Genomic DNA, 22,952 nt, shown 5'->3' with positions numbered 1-22,952 from the left:
GCCCGGCGTGTCCTGTAATGCGAAGCACCAGAGGCTGTCGACGGAAAGACTGCTTTGCAACAGCGTTAGGACTGGGGGAAAAAGGCGCGGAGGCGTCAGTGCAAGTGGGTGGCAGTAATCGTATGCATAAAGGTTTCGTTGCCAGCCAGCCCTCGTTTGTTGGCGGGAAACTGCGACGTGTTCTTACGAAAGGTGGAAAGGGTGTAAGGAGACGCCATTCAACTTGCTTGTCCGGCAGATAGTAACAGCTGTGAGGTTGCGACCAGACGTGTTGCGCCTTTCACCACTCAAACTTTCACCTTTTAATTAATTTATTTATTTAGCAATACTGTGAGCTTTGACAGGCCAATACAAGAGGGGGGGGGGGGTTAGAGTGGTATTCAAAATATGTATCACTTTGTACATGATATAAGCACGTAAGTATGATACTCGAACAAACGTATCATTCCACCCAGGTTTGAAAAGAACAGAAACAAATTTCCGATATACGGAACAGAAAGAAAGAAATATTCTAATTTATTGGTAAAGCTAGGCACAGAATCACTGTAAACAACATCCCGTGATGAAGAATTGCAAATCTCGACGGACGCTGAAAAAAAAAATTAAATGTAACGCCTGGCGTTCTTATCATTATTTCGTTTAGTTTAACGCTGTTGTGGCTGAAGCTACCGATCTGTGTTGATATTGATAGACCCATGACAAAACATGAATATGAACTCCATGGCAGCAACACGATGCCTACTTGCAAGTGTGGGAATACCTGCCTGTGTTCTAAGTGCACTGACGCGATCATGCCGAGAATTCCTTGAGTAGATAAATCTTAGCGCTTTATCTTGTACGCTTTCTAGCTTATCTATTAAGTACTGATCATGAGGATTCCAGACTATGCGACCATATTTTAAGACGAGACGGTCTACGGTTTTGCAGGCTTGGAGTTTTACATCATCATGTGCTGTGGCCAATCTTATGCGTAAAAATCCCGGTGTTCTTAGCGCTTTTGCGTGCGTGTTGTTATTATGCACGTCCCATTTCCATGTACGCGTGAGTGTTACACCTAAACACTTAACGGTGTCTGTCTGGCTGAGCTCGGACGCCGTAATGTATAGATAAACCTAAACTGCAATTTTTTATGGCTTTCACTTAAAATTTTTGTTGTCTAGACACTTCATTTAATGCTTCACGTCTCACACCAGAGGAAAATGTTATTTAATGATATGTTCCGTTTCAGTTGGTCCTCTTGTCCCCGCAAAACATCGTAAATGACGCAATTCGTCATTAAATTTCGGATTTTTACCTCATCCTCGGCACAAGAACCTACGTCATTAATGTATATAAGGAATAATATTGCTCCCAAGACGGACCCTTGCGGCACACCAGAAACCACTTCCAGGTGCGCGGATTCACCATTATTTATCACGACATATTGGGTTGGCCTGATTGTCAGGCTTCTATCAATACTATTACTTTCAAATTAATGCTGATGGGCTTTAATTTTTATTCGCTTGCAGTTTCACAACTTGTAATGACGCAGCGAAAGCGTTTAGAGTTAGCGATAGCGATAACATTGCAATAGCGACTTGATGCGATGCATGATACTGCAAGTCGCGTGAGCCCGGCAAGTTGACTCAACGAAATAGCTGTGTGCAAAGGATAGCCGTATAGTCCAGGGAAATCCGATACTAATGTTGTTAGGTCGTGAAAGGGCCTCCCTTTTGCTGAAAGTCACGTGACTTTACAATGCAGGGAGAATTGCACATCTTTGTGCACTTTATTAGTGTCCTGTAGGAACACACTGAATGTGCTTGCTAAAAGTGCGTCGAAGTGATAGCGTCATTACATTCGACATAACGTTTCGTTCCATACCCCTCATGACTTTGGTTGAGGGAGAGAGAGACTCTTTAATAAAAAAACAGAGAATTTAGCCGGCGTTTCAATATCGCTGGCATGCTACTCTGCGTAGGGAGGGGAATTTGGGAGATAAAGACTGAAGGAGAGCAGCGTGAAGAGGTGGAAGGGGAAAAAAAATGCAGCCATGAAATGGGTACTAAGGATGCAGTGGCGAGTATTGATGTAACCTATGGAATGATGGAGTGCACAGTCCGACAAATGGGCTGACGAAGTTCACTGCAAGAAGAATGCATGAAGGTAACCTGCAAGTGAATTTAGAGCTTATCGAGATGTCCAATGTCTTTTAAATATGTAAAAAGAAAGTTCATTGCAAGTCTCTGTTGCCTGAAGCAGGCTAAGGGGCCTAAAATTTTGTCCATTGTTAGGGGCACTGGGCAGAGCTTCTGCATGCAATGTTCATAGTACGCACGCTCGTTAGCATACGCAGGGCACTCAAGCAGGATATGTTCCACAGTTTCTATCGAGGCACAGTTGTCACAATGCGGACTGTTCATTTGTCCAAAACGGTATCGCAGGCCGTTTGTATATGCAGCATTCAGACGAAGTCGGTGATAAAGTGTTTCGAGTTGTCGAGGAATTCTGGGTGAGAGTCTTGATCTAAGATGTGGGTCGATTGAGTGAAGAAATTGGTACTGATGTGTCGGTAAACTCCAAAGCCGATACGTTTCTTCGTACGCAAAACTTTTAGCCATTTGGGACGCATCAAATTTTGTGAGAAAACTTCGAATGTATCTCTGATGTTGATGGCCCTTACGGGCCGCTTCATCTGCTTTTTCATTAGCCATAATGGCACAGTGAGCAGGTACCCACTGAAATGTTATGCAGTGGCCTGCGGCAATAGCTAAATGATGGATATACCCAATGTCCAGGGAAACTGGCTGGTGATTCGTTTTCTTCGGCAGGTTGGCCAGGATCTGCAGAGATGCTTTTGAATCGGTGAAGATAACCCAACGGCCGGCGGTTCGGCGCAGGATGTAAGAAACAGCTTCCTTAATGCCGTGAAGCTCAGCTGTTGTAGAGGAGGTCCTCCGCTGCAGCCGGTAAGAAAGGGCATGACCTGTTGAGGGCACATAAAGGCCACAAGAAGTTTCTTTAGTAGTTGAACCATCGGTGAAGATATGGGTGTGCTGCCTATATTCTTCGATTAAGTAGGCGAGAGTAGCTTGCAGAAGTGCTGCCTGTGGCATGCGTCTCTTTTCATTCACACCTGGAACAGACTTCTTCACCTTTAGAGGAGAGAGTGTCCATGGAGGAAAGGCCAGAGGGAGTAGTTTCTGTGGCTGATTAATTGTAGGAAGGGGCAGGAGCTGCATTGCCTGGCCAAAGCTAGAGTTGCTGTGAGTTAGGTGGACACGGTGTAGGAAGTGCTTCTTCCCTTGCAGGACATGGCGGAGATGGGTACGCATAGTTTCCTGGGCGGCAATTACCTCTAGTGGGAGACATCCTGCCTCCGCTACTGTTCCTGTTGCAGAGGAACCCTTTGGGAGGCCAATTCGCAGGCAGTTGTTCCGTGCGGCATTGAGAGTCTTATTGCTTGATGTAGATAATCTTTGAAGCACTGGTAGACAGTAGCGCAAGGTTCCTTCAACGTAGGCTTTTTCAAGCAGAAGCATTGATCGGCAGTTGCTACCCCACCTTGTTCCCGCCATGAACCTGAACACTTGCGATGCTGCAGTAATCCTCGCACGGAGTTTTTTTATCTGAGGTGACCATGACAGATTATAGTCGATTACAACACCCAGGAATCGCTGAGATCGTACATATGGCAGCGATCGTCCGCCTAGGAGCAGCGGATATCGGGTCATCGTTTTTCTTGTAAACGCCATTGCAATACTCTTTTCTGGCGAGAGACGAAGACCTCTGGAAGCCAGGTACATCGAAATGTGCAATAGTGCTCTCTGAAGACGTTGCTGGGTAATATAGCGCGAACGTGACGCGGTCCAGATGCAGATATCATCAGCATAAATTGTTATGCGGACCCCTCGCGAAAGGTGTCTTCTTATGTGAATAAGGACAATATTGAACAGGAGAGGGCTGAGCACCGCTCCCTGTGGTACGCCCCTCTCCACTGCGTGAAAGCGTGTTGGACCGTTTGGAGTGGTAATAAAAATTTGTCGTTCTTTTAAATAATGCCCAATCCACTTGTATAGCCTTCCTCCAAGGCCAAGACTGCCAAAGGCTGCGAGAATTGCATGGTGAAAGACGGAGTCAAAAGCGGCCTTGATGTCTAGGAAAATGGCTGTTGGGATGTACCCAGCATGAAGGTACTCCTCAATTGATGAGACGAGGGCGATGATATTGTCAGTCGCAGACCTGTTTTGACGGAACCCGTTCATTTCTTGGGGGAACTCATTTCGGCTTTCTAGGAACCAAGTTATGCGCTTGCAGATCATGCGCTCCATGAGCTTACCTACGCAGCTCAGTAGGGCAATGGGCCGGAATGATGCGTAGCTTGTTGGCTGCTTACAGGGTTTCAAAACGGGCACGATTTTCGCCAGCTTCCATTCCGTGGGGACCTCACCAGCCATCCAGGAAGAATTGTAATACTCCTGGAGTCGAAGACGGGAGGTGTGGGGTAGCTTTGCAATGGCGTCATAGGTCACCTCATCATGACCCGGAGACGTGCGCCTGTTTGTCTCCGCGATAGCTGTGGATAGTTCTTCCATAGTGAAAGGCAGGTCTAACGCTGGCACTGCCGCCTTTGGGATACCTGTTTGAGCATCTGCGGAGAGTGTCGAATGCCCTGACCCTGACGACAGCAGCTTGCAGTATTCTTCTGAGACTTCTTTTATAGATTTTTGTTCGTGAAGGGAGAGTGCAGCGAAGGGGTGGAGTTGTTGAAGTGGCGTGCGCATACCTCTAACTATCCGCCAAATATTGGTTATTGGTTTGCGCACATCCAGCGTAGAACAAAAGTCACGCCACTTTTGCCGACTGAGTTTATCCATGTAGCGTCGAATGTGACGCTGTGCCCGTCGGCATGCACGTAGGCCACCGAAGCTTTTTGTGCGCAGAGCTTTCCTTTCAGCTCGCCTTCGTATAGCGCAAAGCCTTTGGAATGTGTCATCATTTGAAGGTAGGTTATCATTTTTAGCAGTAATTTGTGTACTCGCCCTCAGGCAATACGCAATTGTCGATGCTAATTCCTCATTGCGAGTTGCCGCAGTAACTCCTCTGCTTACAGCGTCCTTGTATGCGTCCCAGTCTGTAGATTTTATAAGGAATTTCTTTGGGTTCCTCGGCACATGGAAAGCCGATATGAGGATTGGGTAATGGTCGCTTCCACGTGTCTCCAAATCAGTGCACCAGCCAAAGTTGTGGGCGAATGAACCTGTGACAAATGTCACGTCGATGCTGCTGGTAGTCGTCGGGCCTCGGATGTAGGTGATGCTGCCGTCATTTAATGGCTGAATTGAATGCTTGGAGAGAAGTTTTGCAAGCTTGGCACCTCGGGCACATGTATGTGAGCTGCCCCAAATTTCATTGTGAGCATTGAAGTCTCCGCAAATAATATGTGGAGAGGGCGTCCTTGCTTCAAGTCTTCAAGTCTCAAAGCATCAAATGGCGTGCCTGGCTCAAGATATACTCCAATCAGAGTGTACTGTTGTCCGGCAATAACTGTGACAGCGCATATGTATTCATTGTCGCTGTGAGGCGGGACATCAACCGGTGAGTGGACTATCGGCTGATCACAGAAAGTTTATCTTAGTCATCACCTTAGTGTAAGTCGCTCATCTTATCAGGATAATATGTTGATGCGAGTTGCAGGACACCGCCGATGCATATCTGCAATATGCTTCGCGCTCACCCTGTACTTCGGTTGATGTGGTGGTTGGTATAAATACCCGGCCCTTACTTGTTATGATTAAAAGAAGTCGGTACTATTATTTGCTCGTTGGGTGTCTAATGCTTCGTCAGTAACAACTCATCGATAACGCGTCTGGGATTTGAAGACCGCGTTTTAAGTTTGAGCGGTCCAGTGTGAGACTGCATGAGGATTAAATTCGCTGGCGTTTGGATTAAATGCTTTGGCGCTTGGATTAAGATCTGTGGCAGCTGAATTAAATTGAATGGCACTCAGAATAAATATTCTGGCGTTTTGATTAAATTGAGCGGGAAATACTGTAGTGTTCGCGCTTCAGTTCGGCCCGATGGCACGTGCTGGCATGGATAAGGTGACATGGCTTGTTGCGCTAACGAGTACACAATATAGTCGAGTGTGATTGGATTACGGGTTGAACAGCGACCGGACGACAGAGGTTAAGCGCTTTCGATCTTTATGTTCTATCAAGTTGGAAAAAAACAACAGGATATGCATTCAATCCGAACAATTGCATGCCACTGTTCACATGCCTGATGAGAGTTAGGCCGTGTTTACTCTCAGGCGCAACTTCGAATTTCAATCCGATAAGCTTCTCTGCTACAACACGCAGTAATATGATGTTGATGAGTGGAATGGGGAGGCAGCAGAACAGGTTTGTCCTGACGCCCGAAAAGTTCGTGGATTTTCGAGACAATGTGAAATGGAAGCAGCCCCTAAGCAATAAAACACGCTTCCGGGGCGTATCTGTTAAAAGCTGTGCCAACATTAAGGATTAAATTCGTGGAATCAATCGGTGAGACAAAGTTACTCTGAATGCCGTAACAAGAGCGGCTGCGGGCACTAATCGGTCGCAAACGGGAGTGCCCAAAAGAGAGCAGTCACGCTGATGTTTCTGTGCGCTCTGTTTTGTGTTATTAAGTTATTTCCGGGGAAAATCTATTTTGACGTTGTTGACACGCACATGTCTCCACTTGTCGGCATCGACAAAACGCGTAAACCGAGTTCGTGCAGAAATGAACGCCGAATTGAGTTTATGGATGGGACACCGCCTTCTGAAAGTGGATTTCCGCAACAAGGCTCAAGTGGCGTAAACAAAAGAACGCTAGCAACAACCAAAAAGAATAGTGCACGAATACAGCAGAGCAAGCGCGAGCTGTTCGGACAATCGACAGCTTCCCTACCAATTCTAGCGCTTTGTATTCTTTCAGCAGCTTATGGGGAGGTACGCTGAGGACGCCGACACAGAATATAATGACTTGTAGTTTTTGTATTTGTTTCACTGCAGTGTTACCAGAGGATTTACCGCGGCAGCAGCACAATGGTTTCGTATTTCCGACGGCGCTCTGACTCGGATTGAAGCTCGGTGGTGTCCCCTAATCTCGGCGGTGGCTACTTAATTACGGCATCACGTAGCGGATGCCGCAGAAGACTTAATTACATGCCTTCAGGCCTGGGATGACGAACAGGGCGTTGTCAGTCTCGGATGTTACCCGTAGTTCTTAGAATCGCAGCTGTTTGCATAATTTAGATGCGCGAAAAAGTTAAAATATTTAATTTCTTTGCAGAAATATGATGCCAGAGCAAAAGTATTGTTGAAAGTACTAGAAATAAAAGAACGCCTGCATCCCAAGAAGGCGCGGTGAGGTCGTTCACCCAAACCTGAAGCCGCTAATAAAATGTTGACAAAGCTCCAGCGGTAAATTATGGCGAGCTGTCCGTTCCCCGCGAATTTGTTTTTTACGCTCGTTGGAAGGAACACAGGACAAACTGTCTGATGACTGATTAGCTTGTTCTTACGAAAGAGAAGCTAATTTCACTGATATCGAAATTGTTAGAATCTACAAAAGGCCAAAAAAAAAGTGCCGGTGCCTCCAAGCATACCGTTTTCACACACAAAGAATTTTGGGACGAAGTGAAGAACTTTTTCGTTGTTTGCAGATTTCTGAGGCGAGAACTGGCGGCGATACGCTACAACCCAGCAAACACAGAGTCCTTAATACTTTCAACGTAATCAACGTCACCAGTTTTATTGAAGTAACGAGTAACAAATGTTTCAATTTAAGCTCCAAGTTAAAAAGGCTATTAAGTGCGCTAGCACTAAGCCCCCCCCTCACCGATTTCGCTACTGTGTGTAATGCGACGCAGGATGTCCCTGTCTGTCTGGCGACGCGCGTTGGTCGGGATGAGCAATGTGGGTCTCACAAGCCCCACCGGTGGCAGCACCTACCATCGCAGGGCAGTGGCGCATCGCTTAACCACTGCACAACTGCGCCGGGAATGGTGTGAAGACTCCCAGCGATCTACGAATGTAAAGCAGCGAACGAAAAATTCTGCATATCTATGGACATTAACGAATTTAGATATCGCGTCATACGCTTAGAGCGAATTTTATAAATGTTCTCTCTAGCTTTAATGCGCTAGCACTAAGACTCTTATTCATCGATTCGGTCCACCTTTGTCTGAAACCTGCTTGACCTTGAAAACCGAGCCTCGAACCGAATCCGAAGTGAAAGCCGAAGTGAAAACTGATGTTATAGAGCACCTATTTCGCTTTTGGCCTAAACACGCTAAATTGCCCGTCATTTTTTTTTCTGCCGAGAGAACGTCAACAAAGACGCAAAAACTCAGGAATCGAATATTACTGAGACCGGGAACTGATTGAGTAACCGTCAGTGTCCATTTATTGTAACCTTATACGGAAGGCACCCAGTCAGTTTCTGTGCCCAGTAGTGAAGTTACCTTGGACAAAAACATGCGTGACTGCAAATAAAATAGAATAATGATGTTCATTTTTACCTAAAACATGAAGCGATGGAAATAAACAATAGTAAAGAAAAAAATTGTTAGCTATCTCGATCAAGTAGACTAGACTAACCACTAGACTAATTTATTTATTTATTTATTTATTTATTTATTTATTTATTTATTTATTTATTTATTTATTTATTTATTTATTTATTTATTTATTTCAAAATACTGATGGCCAATATATTGGCTCATGGCATTTAACACGAAAAATACCAAAGGGATACATGCGGTTACAATTAATAAGCAAAAAACAAAACAAAATACAACACTCATTCACTGAAGAAAATGCTTCTCAAGAGCTATACTGAAATTAGAGGACTGGAAAATGGCCTCGGGAAGAGAGTTCTACTCAGAAATAGTCCGTGCAAAAAACCTGTGCTTGAAAGTCAGTCCTTGCAAAAATGGGGTCGAGCAAATGAATTCGTAATGGTGTGTTCGGCACGACAATTGTTTAAGAATTGCGGGGCGGGGTATGTTTAATCTAGGTGTCAAAAGGTTATGCACAAACAATAGACGGGAAATTTTTCTGCGTACTTCAAGTAGTGGAATAAGATTGGCTTTCATTAGTGTTGTAGGTGAGTCTAACCTCCTGTATTAGTTTGAAATAAACCTAACCGCTTTCTTTTGCACTATCTCTATCTGGTATATGTCTTTCTTTATGAATGGATCCCATAAGGCCTGACCGAACTCTAATTTGGGCCTAATGAATGTTGTGTATGCAAGGAGTTTGACATTACTTGGGGCATCTTTAAGGTTCCGCCTTAAGTAGCAAGGCTCAGAAAAAGACTAAGAGCAAATGTCTGCAATGTGTGAAGTCCAGGATTTCATGTGTCAACGTTACCCGTAAATATTTATAATGTGTAACCTCGTAGAATAAATGATTTAGCTGGCTGTAAGAGAAAGGACATTTTTTTTACGCGAAATTCGCAAGAAGAGAGTTTTATCATTACATATCTCATTTTACACATCATTGATGAACAGCTAAAAGTGCCTTTTGCAAGATGTAGTGGTCATCCTGCTCATTTATCGTCTGCATGAAAGTATTAAATCGTGAGTAAAAAGCTTTAACGAGACATTTTCAGGGATTGAAACCGAGAGATCCTTTACGTAGATTAGGAAAAGCAGCGGCCCCAAGACGCTCCCTTGGGGTGCACCTGAAGTAACTGGAAGCTCGTTAGTAAAAAATGAACATCAACCTGCCCTGATTTATCAAGAACTTGTAATTCATTAACCGTAGTAACCAACTGCGTCACAGTGGGCATACCCTTTCTGAATCCGTGTTTCAAAGGAGATAAAATGTTATTTTCGGCTAGAAACGAAATAAGGTAGCCAGAGAATATGTGTTCTATTAACTTTCACCAAGAAGAAGTGATTGAAATTGAATGGTAGTTAGAAATATCCAGCTTATCTCCTTTTTTTATGGGCTGGTACAACACGGGCCATTTTCCAGTCCTCCGGGACTTCACCAGAAAGTAAGGAAACTTGAAGTATATGCGTTAAAAGCTCGGACAATTGTGATACAAAACGTTCAAGAAAAGCATTTGCAGAGCCCATCAGGACCAGAACTTTTTTTATCATCAAGTTTACGGAGCACGAACAAAACACCATTAACAGAAATAGAAGGTACGTCACCATAATCTTAACTTCGAATTCTAGTTTTGGTTGCCCTCTCCGTCAGAAACACGCTTTGAAAGTACAAATTAAAACCTTCTGCAATCATTGTGCAGTCGGTCACAACGTCACCATTAATTCGAACTTTGCTCAACTGCTCATTCTTTCGACATAAAATATTCCCAACTTTTCGGGGATTACTTCTGATGAATTCGGGGACATTCCTGACATGCCATTAACTATGAATGTCATTCCTGCAAAGCTGCTTAACAGCGATTGTAAGGCGTCAATAACTGCATTATCGTCAGCACGAACTTCGTCCTTTATTATTTTAACTTCACCCATCCAGGATGCATCAGGCGAAGCACAACAAAAGTATAAAAGACGATGATCTCAGATTCCCGGTCAAGCGGCAAGCCCTCCATCGAAAATGGATTGGCTAACAAAGAATAGGTCTAGAATTGATGACTCTCTGGTGTGTTCATGAACAGCTTGCTTAAGGTTTAACAAAAAACATCTGATCGAAAGTAACATCACATGAGGCAGATAGGCTATACGACGGTTTGTCCCAATCGATGGCAGGAAGATTGAAATCACCGGTAAGGATTAAATTTTGATTCTGGTAATGTATTAAACGATCGAAAAGACTAGACATAAAATAATCCGTTGCATCAAGTGGATGATACACAGCACTAAGGTAACAAGTGAATCCATGCGTTACTAGGCGCAAAAAAAAGCTTTCATGTTGACCAATTTGATCAAGGAGCGTTACGTTCACTTCACGCTTGGCAATCACAGCAACCCCTTCACCACGTGAACCGCGATCACGTCTGTATAAGACGTAGGCCGGTGGCACAACTTGTTCGCCAAAAATACCACTGTGTAACCATGTCTCGGTTATCACCAGTGGATGGGGATCATATAAAGAGAGCAGTACCTCCAGGCTATCTATTTAATTCACAATGCTTCTGGCTTTCAAAGATATAACACGTAGTTGGCAAATTTCAGGTGGGGGTTTTGCCTGACTGCCATGAGAGCTTGAGAGCTTAACTTGAGAGCTGTCATACTCGCCCTTCTGGTTTAAATGTCGGGGTGGATTTTTCTTTTAGACTAGGGCGGGCACCATCGAGAGTAGGGACAAGAGCATGGATGCATCGAGTGCTGCCTGACGTTGACGGGCCCATGGTTAAAGCACAGATGCATTCGTCTGGAAGTAGAAAGATGCAACGCTTAATTCTCTGCTGGACCAAACCAACGGAACGTGGGACTGTGTGTCTGCTCACTTGATTAATGAGAAGCGCTGTTTCGTGAGCATGGCGGTGAAGCTTGAATGTATCGCTCCAGTGTCGTTGGCTCCATCTGATATCACTTGATGCTCAACTACAAGTGGCTACGTCTGCTCAGAACTGCTTTACGTGGAGTCCACCGTAGTTAACTGAATTCTTTCAGTGATGCAAAAGTGTCGCCGATCGCCGAATGAGACGCGGCGGGACAGCTCACAGACAAACATTAAAGGGTATGAATGGCAGCGAGTTGCCGACGAGAACATGCATAATAGCCAGTATCGGCGACCCCATTTTTGATAAGTTCACTATGGCCGCAGTCCTCACGAAGAAAACTTGGTTCAGTGCGACTGTTTCTCAAGCGCCATACTACCTTATATCTTCAGCGCCTCTGCAGGCTTCTTAGATAACTAATGTGTTTTTAATACGAATTAGAATAAAATGTAAGCTTGAGTGCACCATTTTTTTCCTTGCCACAATCATAAGACATTACATGCACCCTCACTGCAGGGTTTACGTCAGGTTGAGTTTCGATACCCTTCTTGCTTTGACTACGTTGTCACGACATAAGCTCTCGCGGCCAGAACAAAAGGAAAAACGCTTTTCTGTAATTTTTAACAGCCACTTTGCACTTGCAACAACCACATCGAAGTGGTCATACTCAGGAATATATGAAAGTTTCGGCTCAGGAAAAAATACAGTTCCCATCCCTTCAGGCTTATCACGTTAACATACCTGCCGCGAAGATCTAGTTTGAATAAAAAAAGCACCTACCGAGTTTTTTTACTTTATTTCTCTGGTATCAGCTCATCAAAAGGATAGTTTGTCTGAATGTCTTCGTGTAAAAAATAGATGATGAGTTAGTAATAAATATTTCTCGACTGGGCTGTATGCTGTAACAGAAGACCATCACGTGAGCCCTGTGACACCATTCTCGGAAGTCAAGGATTTTATCTTGATCACTTGCAGCTGAACCGCAGCAATGCCTCCTCAAAGCGACGCTTTACCTAGGTTAACTACCTTTTAATTAGGGATTCCACATTTGGCTATCGAACACAGCCACGTAGTTACAACTAGAGCGGTAAAGCTGCTGAATTACCACAGGCGGTTCATGCCTTCTCTGCTTAACTGCTAAGACTTCACCAGTGTTTTTGATTTGCTGGACCTCGTATAAAAGTGTCTTTCTACCTAGAATGTTTATTTCTGATTCTCATGGCACCCCTGTTTCGTGTTTCATGATGGTTTATTTTATTCTTTATTCAATTTTTACCCCGCTCAGCCCGAAGGCGCTACAGAATGGGGGTTACAATGATGAAAAAAAAAACCTTCATTTATACAGCACACTTGGTGACATGAAAGGCGATTCCATTCACTGACAGAACGTACAAAAATGAATTTGATTACATATTAGTTCTGGTACGGTACTCCCAAATCTTAAAGCGGTGATCAATATGAGAAGAGACATAATGGGGCCTGTGTAAGTATTTTGCCTTTTGAATGCCGGTTTTATCATGAAATATTTGATACAGCAGTTTAAGGGCCCATTCACACTTGTCCAAAAATCCGGCGAGCGAAGCGGATTCGGCCGCTTTTGACGCCGAGCGAGGCGGAAAGCGGCGCGGCGAGGGCTATCGGGTTGGACCCAAATTTTCCGCGTTCGCCGCCGCGGCGAAAAACATGGCGGCGCCCTTCAACGCAGGGCCCCTCGCCTCAGAAGGAATTGGTGTTGAGGCCTTGTTCAGCGCGTTCACTGGCCATAAATCGTACACCGGTGCATCGCTTCGTCTCACCTCACCTATAAGCAGAAGTATAAGCGATAAATTTGCTTTATTTTTTATTTTGAGTGACGATTCTGCCGCTACTAGGCCTACGAGGAGCGCCGGTTTTGTTGACAGTACTAGTTCCCGCCCTGACAAGCAGATGGCGCCACTAGGCTGGGCGTTTCGTTGCGAGCCTGTTTGCATACGCTGGACTAAAAATGGGAATGTGCTTGCGTTTACGTACGCAAGCGTGCATACGGTTATGGTACACAGACAGCATCGATTTATGCTCTTTTCTAACCATATCTGTGTACGCAGCGAGCGGTGACGTGCTGGCCGGAAAGTGTATGGAAAAGTGAGAAACAGCAGCGGCGCGGCGGTTCCGCCTCGCCCGGGCGTCAACAGACGAGAACAGGTCCTAGTTTTCCCGGTGAGCGAATCCGCTTCGCTCGCCGGATTTTTGGACAAGTGTGAATGCGCCCTAAGGCGCAATTTTCTTCTTCTAGAAGACAGAATTTCTCTTTCTAATTCGTTTTTCATGTCGGTACCGCTATCACCTCATGAGTATCGACGTACGACGTACCTTGCAGCCCTGCTTTGGATTTTTTCAAGCTTATTGCTCAGTGTTATTTGCCATGGTTCCCACACCGCACATGGCTATTCGAGCATGAGTCGAGCGTATGTTACAAAACAGTTGATTTTAGGTGAGGCGGCGCGTGCCCCAGATTTCGTTCTAAAATGTTTAGGGTCTTTGCAGCCTTCCCGACCACCGTGTCAATATGACTATTCCAAGAACAAGCGGCCGAGAATGTCACACCCAAATATTTATGCCGTGATTTTTGCGTCAGTGTATTATTGTTGATGCTGTACTGAGATGTTAACTTTGTTTTTTTTACGTGTGAAGATAACATGAACACACTTTTTGGCGTTTAACTTCATTCTTCATCTCGAGCACCATTCAAGAACACAAGATAAATCACTTTGTAACAGGGCAACATCACATTCATTTCTAATACTTCTGCATAAAACACAATCATCGGCAAACAACCGTATATTAGAACCGAACTCTGAACAGATGCCATTTATGTAAACTAAAAACAGAAGCGGCCCCAGAATTGAGCCCTGTGGGAAACCCGATGTAACATCCACAAAACTGAATTGCTTATTCAATGACACGCACTGTCGGCAAAACGATAGACAGTTTTCGATCCAGGCAAGGACTGTATGGTCAATATTTAGTGCCACAAGTTTACTTAAAAGCAAAGAGTGCGAAACATCATTGCACGCTTTGTGAAAGTCTGGGAAAAGGCAATCTATTTGTCCGCCGTTTTCCATATCAGATGCGAGGTCATGATAAAATTCAATCAGTTGTGTTGTGCAAGATAAACCCTTACGGAAACCATGTTGTTGTGAAGCCAGCAAGTTGTTAGTTACTAAGTCTGTCATTACCTCTTTGTATAGAATGTGTTCCAAAATTTTACACGGTATGGACGTAAGCGAAATTGTGCTATAGTTACCTACACACTTTTTTGATCCACCTTTATGAATGGGAACAACATGTGCACATTTCCAGTCCTCAGGAAGGGTACCGGAAGAGAGAGACGTGGTGTAGATTACATAGAGATGAAGAGAAATCGGTTCAGCACATCTGTTTAAAATTCTAGGGGAAAATCCGTCAGGTCCAACTCACTTACCATCGCTAATTTTGTTTAGTAACGCTCGGATACTATTCACATTTAGCTCAACTGAATTCAAAGTGGGGATTGATCTTACTTATGATAAGGAACTATAGCTTTGTTTTGGTAAATATACTGAACGAAAGTAGTTATTTATACAAGTAGCCTTCTCAGTGTCATCTAATAATGACTCATTATTAAAGAGAATTTCGGTGATGCCAGCTGGCTCTGCTCCGCAGCCTTCCATATGCTGCCAGAACGCCTTAGCATTCGTTTTTATTTTACTGCCGAGTTTTCAAAGTAGCTCCGCTTAGCTTCCTTTATATTATGCTTGTATTCGCGGGTTATAGTAGGTAAATTATCAAAGTGACAATTACTCTTAGTTCTCTGGTATTTTAAAAATATGTGCCTTCTTTTCCGAACTATTCTTAAGATACGCGCCGTCATCTCGGTATCTTACATTTGTTGAAAGGTTAATAGTTCCATAGAATAAGACATAAAACTACTTGTGGGCTCGCGAGTTTCATAGGCTTGGAATAAAATAAGCAGCAGCGACATTGAAGACACCTTGAAGAAACGTTAGCGTAAAGATTCTTTTAGTCTTTTGTTTTTGCGTGGTCATAATGCTCACCCATTAGTCCGTCCCATTCAAGGATAAAGAGAAGAATCGAAATATTTATAGCAGGAACGAAAATGCCACTTGAGATGACGTGACTGTTCCTTGTATTACACTGCTGATAAATCGGAATATTTTTTTTGGCAACCTTAGGAAGTTAATTATTAGCTCTGCTGCTAACTTCAGCTTGTTAGTAAATAGTCGTAGAGGAACACAGAGTAGGATGGAATCATACCACTTTACAATCTCACATTGGCGCCAGTGCTGGTGTTAACGATTTGATAACCTTCAGAGGTTAGAAACTCTAGGCTCGGGCTGCTTGTTGGTTGCTTTTATCTCCTCTGCCAATGCAACACAATTATAACTTGCAACGTGCCAGAAGTACACGTTATCTACAAAAAGGCCCGTTAATATCATGAGAGCTGAAATGGGATAAACAAAGGAAAGGATCGGTAGCGTCTAACATTACTGCGAGAAATTTGGCTCGAAACTTCTCTGCATCGCAGCTTCATTTTCGACGGATTGCGTGCATAGACTTCCATTCAGTTGCGAGTCATGAACGAAATTCCCGGAAGAGGAATAGACGCTAATCAAAATTCTTTCTTTTATGTATTTCATTACCAGAGATAATCCCACACATGCGGAAGAACGTGACATTGCCTTACTTTCGTGACTCTCCTCAACACATGTGGGTTCGTTATGAAAAGTCGGAATTATGACCCGAGCTGCACGAATTTTGTATAGTTTTTTATGGTTAACAGCTTCAATTTTCACTTCATATGGCATGACTTGTGAGGTGCGTTGAGCTTATAAAGTCCCTCATATCCGCTGCGATGCTTTTATACCAGCCTGAAAAATGATAGGAAGCGCGCAGAGCATTCATCTTGCCTGTCGGGTTATTATTGCAGTCTTAATCTGCACAGAGCGCTGGAAAAATTTGTTGGATTTTGCAGCAAGGTTTTTTAATCGTGAGTTTCACCCTTTTAGAAAACAAAATGAAGATAGAATAAAGAATACGCCTAGAGAAGACACTCAAAACAATATGTAACTTAATCATCCTCATGCAAAGCCAGTTTTATTATAGAAAGACCGACTGAACTGCTGAGTTCAACCTTCTTTCGTGAAGGAATAGGAACGTCGGGTTCGTTGCAAACTTTGCTTTCATTGCTTGTTGTTTGCTAGATTATGGCCCGCCGATTGTGTTGTATGTAGGGCTGATTTATTGCATTTCATGGTTTTTTCACTGATCCACTATGGCCGCCAGGTGATTCTTGTTTATGACCAGAAAGTTGAATATGACAAAGAGGAGTGTAGTTAGTGATCACGAGAAGAAATCGCGCCGCAACACTGCGTGGAAAGTTACCGAATTTCAAATATATAAGGCTGACAGCTCTGCAGGCGGAACCTAATGCAATAGTTGAACGTTGGTCTCATCGTTGCATAAGCTTGCTCACTTTAAAGCCAACAGCTTCCTAAACGATGCGAGTAATGAAATCCGTAATGAAACCTCTTGTCACAAGTTTTTTATGACAAAATAAGCGATTGCACTTAATTGGTCTCACTTAGCAAAATTTTAAAAGCCTTGTGTCTTATCGCAGGATCATTCCTCCCCCCCCTTTTTTTCGTGGCCTAGCTAATAAAAAAAAACCTTCGTGGCCTATATGCACTGCATGCCCTCCTGGTATAAAGACGGCCTGGTTTTTACTCCCCATGCCGGCTATTTTTTTTTAATTAATGACTTCTATATTCTGAAATCTCCACATTAGAGAAACCTCATTTCACTTTTAGCTTCATTTGGACCCTCCCCAAAATTGTTAGCTTGATTTCAAACTTCTGCAATTTTTTTTCCGACTTAAATATGACGGACGACGCCGGGTTTTTAGCAGAACAGGCTCCTTACGCTATCGCGTAAAATGCGGTCTTTCTCTGTGCTATATGCGATACATACACACACACCGCATACAAAATTCGTCAAAAACGTTGAAAAAACACGATAGACCTGTTTTCGCCAGTACGTTTATGCATAAGTGAGGCGACTAATTCTTGTGTTCGTTAGAAGTTAGCACGTAAGACACATTTGACATGTTTGTTTACAAAGTAAAAATACTTTTCTCATCAGTGCTACCATCTCGTTTAGATTTTTCAACGTAAGGGCACTGACTGCAAAATTTTAGAAGTTCAGAAGAGTTCTTTAAATTTTTGTCACTGCCTGGTCTTCACGCAGCTAATACAAAACGCACTATGAGCCTAGACGCATTAAAAAAATGAAGGAAGTCTTAATTGCTAAGAAAAGAAAGAAGAAAATAGTATTTAGAGTGCGCGGGTAGCGCAATACATCATGATGAACAGACGGGAAGATAAAGACTAAAAAGTGTGAGAAGTGGCATGAGTTGCAGCTAAAAAAAAAGTGGGTTGAAAATGCACTACGATATTAATACTTTTTTTCACTATTCATATTTTTACTTCTTCGCTATTGGTTTGACCCAATTTCACTACCGAAGACAGCTACAGACATTGCTTGCTGATGCACATCTTGGTTTTATGGGCGTGTAAGCTTTGTTAATTTAGGAAGGTGGCAAAAGTAAATATAATTGAATTCTTAGTAAGGCAAGTGATTTAAAATAAAACAGCATGCAGTGTTTTATTCCCATTTAAAAAATATCTTAGTTCCATTCACCCACAGAAAAATTTAGTGAGAAAATTTTATGGGTTGATATCATGAAACAAAGATTTCTTAGGGAAGCATAGTGAAAACCATGCCTGCGTGCTAAAGGGAAATTTTTGATGAACTGAGCATATCGCAGGGTGCATTCAAAAACAACAAACGCCGTAAACTCTGCAGCGCAAACGAAACTAAATTAACTAATGTCTAGAAATCGGCGCGGCGTTTCCACGCTGCTTAACCAGAACTCTTAATTATAATAAGTGAAAATCATAGATGCGGTGAGGCAAATATAAGATACTGTTTTAATCCCCACTGCTTTAAAACGCTTCGAATTTAACGCCGACGGCTGAATCCCTCGCTCCAACTCTGCTGCTCCGGTCTCACAGCCTTGGGCGGTCTTGTGGAGGGCCCTTATCAATACCACGGCTCATCTCGCGAAACGAAGGGAGCAGAATTCCTTTCAGAACCTAAACGTTCCAGCCTCTCCTGATGCGAATTTGATGATAGTTCTGTCTTTAAAGAGCAGAGAAGAAAGAAAGGCGCAAAGCAAAAATAAATCGCCGGATATTACGCACCTTCCTATATTCGAAGTCACTATACCGTGCAACATCGCTCACTGGGCACTATACCACTCCAAAGCGAGATTCGAAGCTTCGAAATTCTAAGAAAAAGTTTCCTCCTTCCCTCTCCCGTCCTTCTGTTTCTCCCTTTTTTGCGCGGATATTTTTCAGGAAAAGGAAGCGAATTGCGGGGCCTTAGCATTTTCCAATTGTTAGCAGCCTTCGTTCGTTCCTGAATTGCTAAAAGAAAGATGGGCAGGTTTGGGGGTCGCTTCCTGGTGCGTCTGTACTCTGTAGGAATTGAACACGTAGTGGCTTTTTTCGCTGCCTCAGAAAGGCGGCAGTCCTAGATATGAGCTCCCTGGAGCTTTTTAAGCTTGCGAAGTTTTGATATCCCTGCGTTGGCATTGCCCTGCCGGGGGAAATTCGCGGTATACACACTAAAACTGTGCACTATTGGTAAACTCGCAGCTATTTAGAGCTATATGCCGCATTTAGGAGAGAAGTTTACGCGTTAAAACTATTCCACGATAGTCATGAATAGTCGATGATAGTCGATGATAGTCGATGATAGTCATGATAGTCGATGGCAGTCGATGACACGAGCTTTCTGATTTCGGTACCTGATAGACTGACTCCAGCTTCATCAAGCTCCTGTAGCATTGCTCGGTACAAATCTGGGAGTTTAGCGGACTATGTTAAAGAATAATCGAGGCGTTTTTTCACATTTAAAGACTAAACAATACATATATAAAAGAAAAGCTTGGCTTGAAACTTAGCCCTGAGGCTCGGAGCACGGGTCAGAAAACAAAGCTGACTCGTGGGACGCCGGTTTCACACGTGGCTGGACGTCTTTCCAGGTTTCGGATCTGTATGCCGTCACGGAAATGGGATGAAAGGACGGCGCCTTTATTAAATTCTCGCAAGACCCTTCCCTTCCTCGAGGCGATCGCGTCGCCACAGGCGGAGAAAAAAAGTCGCGTAGAAAACTGTGTGCGGGTGCTGAAGGCGCGCCACTACCGTAGAAGCTTGGCTATAAAAGCGTGCGAGCGTGTCCTGACTTCAGGCAGCCAGCTGGCACGATCTGAGAAATTCTCTATTTCTGGCAGAGAAAGACGATGGAAAAGAAACAGCCCCTGTGGTGAGAAAAGTTTGGGCAACGCACCGCCCGGTATGTATGTGGTTGGACATGAAAAGGCCGTTTTGAACAAGTCGAAAGAGCGAAAGTTTAGCTCAGGCCTATGCAAAACCGCGAAATCAAGACCGTGGAAAACAGTATGCGCAGCCTGAGCTCACAGCCGAGCGTACTGAAGGAGTTTTGCTGCTGTGAAAACCACCTTGAAGTAGGCATAAAAGTCAAAACTTAAAAGCTAGCTGAGATGAATCTGCCTCAAGGAAATGAGCATAATTGTATCTGCCTCCTACCCCCCTTTCAAGAAAAAAAGAGAAAATTCTAGAATTCACACTCTTGATTATAAATCGCATGTCGGTCCTAAGTTCAAGCCTCTTTTATTTATTTATTTATTTATTTATTTATTTATTTATTTATTTATTTATTTATTTATTTATTTATTTATTTATTTACATATCCCACAGGCCCGTCTCGTCTCGGGCCCATGCAGGAGTGGGGATACAGAGAAAAAAAAGATACAAAACAGGCTTATTACTTGAAAACCGCACGAAAAAGATTGATTGGTAGCCAAGCACGGGCTATCATGTCACGTGTACAGCGAAAAACAAACTTCCACATAGTGCAAGCCAAAATAAACAAAAGGCCACAGATTAAAAAACTAAGAACGGCCAGAATCCTTAATTTTATTGCCAAATACCTCTAATGAACCACTTCTAACTACGTGTTCCGATAGTTTGTTCCAATAAGCAATCGCAAATGGAAATAATGAGTTCTTATGCATGTTAATGCGGCCATTAGGCTGCTGTATAGTTTTGCTGTGATTGATTCGTTAAATTGATGAACTTGCAGCTGAAATTTAACACCGTGGCGTGGGTTCGGGCTGATGGCTGATAAACACAGCAGTATTATAAATTGATGCACTTGCAGTTGAAATTTACCACCGTGGCGTGGGTTCGGGCTGATGGCTGATAAACACAGCAGTATTTCGAACGCCTTCATTCCGGAAAAAAACAATAATGGTTCATGAGAAAAGTGGCAGAAGAAATTTTGCTTCATAAACGATGTGTGTAGCAGCCAATTACATGAAATACATTTTGTATTTACAGTTAGCTACATATCTTGAAGAAAGGAATACGCTCAGAGAGGAGGTTGAAAGAATTCGAACTCGCTTAATTCGAACTTTCTATTAATTCAAACTGACGATCATGCTTCACATAAATAATGTGCATTTTATAAGAGATTATGGCGAGAACTCAAAAGTATAGGCATATGCGATGAATTCTTGAACAGGCAGGGCAACTGATTTGCTCTGGCCTGCGTGGTGGAAGATTGCAGCGACCCCTCTCCGGCCCAGCTCTGCAAACAGCTGCTGAGCGTCATTAACAACGATATATTTGATCACGGGATGCCTGGAGCACTCGCCATTTCCAACTTTCTGCTGGTTGCTTTCCGACACGCAGCTTGCTCTATTTTCGTCCGTGGTCATCTGCTGTCGGCAGACCCTGATTATCGCCGGCTGCTTTCGCGCCATCCTGTTCACGCTGGGCACTTTGCCCTTCTAGCGTCCTGACACCTCGTTGCACCCATTTTGCTTCCATCATAACGCATGGAAAATTACCGAATGTGCAAGACTCTTTGAAGAAGTACGGATGAAAGTATGGTTTTGTCACACAGGTGACATCCCTCCCACATTTATCAGTATCTAGTCTCCAAGTTTTTTTCTAGTTCACTAGGCTATTAAAAATTTTGCCGATAGTGGTTAGTTGGTGGGTCGGTTCCTGGCCTGTGTAATCACGAGGGCATATTTTCAGGCGACGACTCAATGCGGAAAGATAAGGATATACTGAAGAGTGAGTTAATAGGAAAGTGTATAGATTGAAAAGCATCTGTAATTATTGCTCTTGGGCACCTACTCTTAACCCAACCAACGTACAACCTCGCCAAATTTCCTAATAAAGCACGGGAAATGCATTAACGCCTCTGATGGCAGTTTTAAAAGGACCTTTGATTAGCGCTTCTCTCCGCTACGCAGATCGCATCCGCACCTTCGGTGGCAGTGGCGCTGGAGTCAGACTTCTGACCACACTCCCTATAGTTCCTCTTACTTTGAAAACAACGGCATTCCCCTTCCTTCTCTGGTCCAGTTTTCAGAAAGTGTCAAAAAAAGCAGCCAATAAATGTTTGTTGACAATAACCGCCTCAGCAGTCCCTGCTTAACACTGCATTAGTAGGTTTATAGGAACAACAAATTGACAGCACATTAAGAAAACAAAAAACCTGCACCTGTTTCATTGTTCCGCTCCTCCATTACAATCAGATTTTAAGGTGAAACTTCGTTTGGTAAATATTTCTGTAATCACTCGTGCGATGTCCAGTGACGCGAGCATGGCTAGCGCATCAGCCGAAGTTCCGACTGTTTTCCGAAGCAACACACAAATCGCCTCTGCGGCCCTGAGATTCATCACGTAACCACACAGAGAAGGAAGAGCAAGCAGATATGAAGTGTGAAAATGACAAAGACGGTTGGAATATGAAAAATGGCGCTACCCTCTCTGTGCAGAGAAACCCTACCACCGCCACTGGCGCAACCCACCTCGGCTCTTTTCGTCGCGGGTCGGGCAAGCCGAGAACCGGTACAGGGCAGGGTCTCAGTGACCCACTAGCTAGCAAGAAACGCGATTGCGGAATATCGTTCCTTTCGATTTTCAGTCGTTCCCACGCGCGGGCCTAGCTAGCATACACGGGCTTTGCGTGTTTCCTTGCTGCGGCTGAATACAGAGAGCTAGCTGTCTGCCGCCGCCGGTGTTCTTGACGAGCCAGAGAACGTGTAGACCTCTCGTATCGGTCTCGCCGTGCTATAAATAAACCGCTCGGCGGACCCGCAATAACATCGACCATTTCGCCATCGGTAAGGGGTTCCGCAGAGACACCGCGCGCTTATTACTTTCGCGTGACCATGTTGCATCTTATTGAAAAGCGGCGTTTTGACCTTTCTCTTCAGAGTACTAAGCTCACCGCTAGGGCCAGTAGCGGCTCTGGTTAACAGTCTGAGACTGAGGCTGTGCACGTTTTTCCGATGTTGTAACAAACAACATTTCACTCCTTATGTA

Source organism: Amblyomma americanum, chromosome 3 (assembly GCF_052857255.1).
Source record: "Amblyomma americanum isolate KBUSLIRL-KWMA chromosome 3, ASM5285725v1, whole genome shotgun sequence".
Taxonomy (NCBI): domain Eukaryota; kingdom Metazoa; phylum Arthropoda; class Arachnida; order Ixodida; family Ixodidae; genus Amblyomma; species Amblyomma americanum.
The sequence above is the reverse complement of the archived record's forward strand: the minus strand, read 5'-3'. Positions refer to the sequence as shown.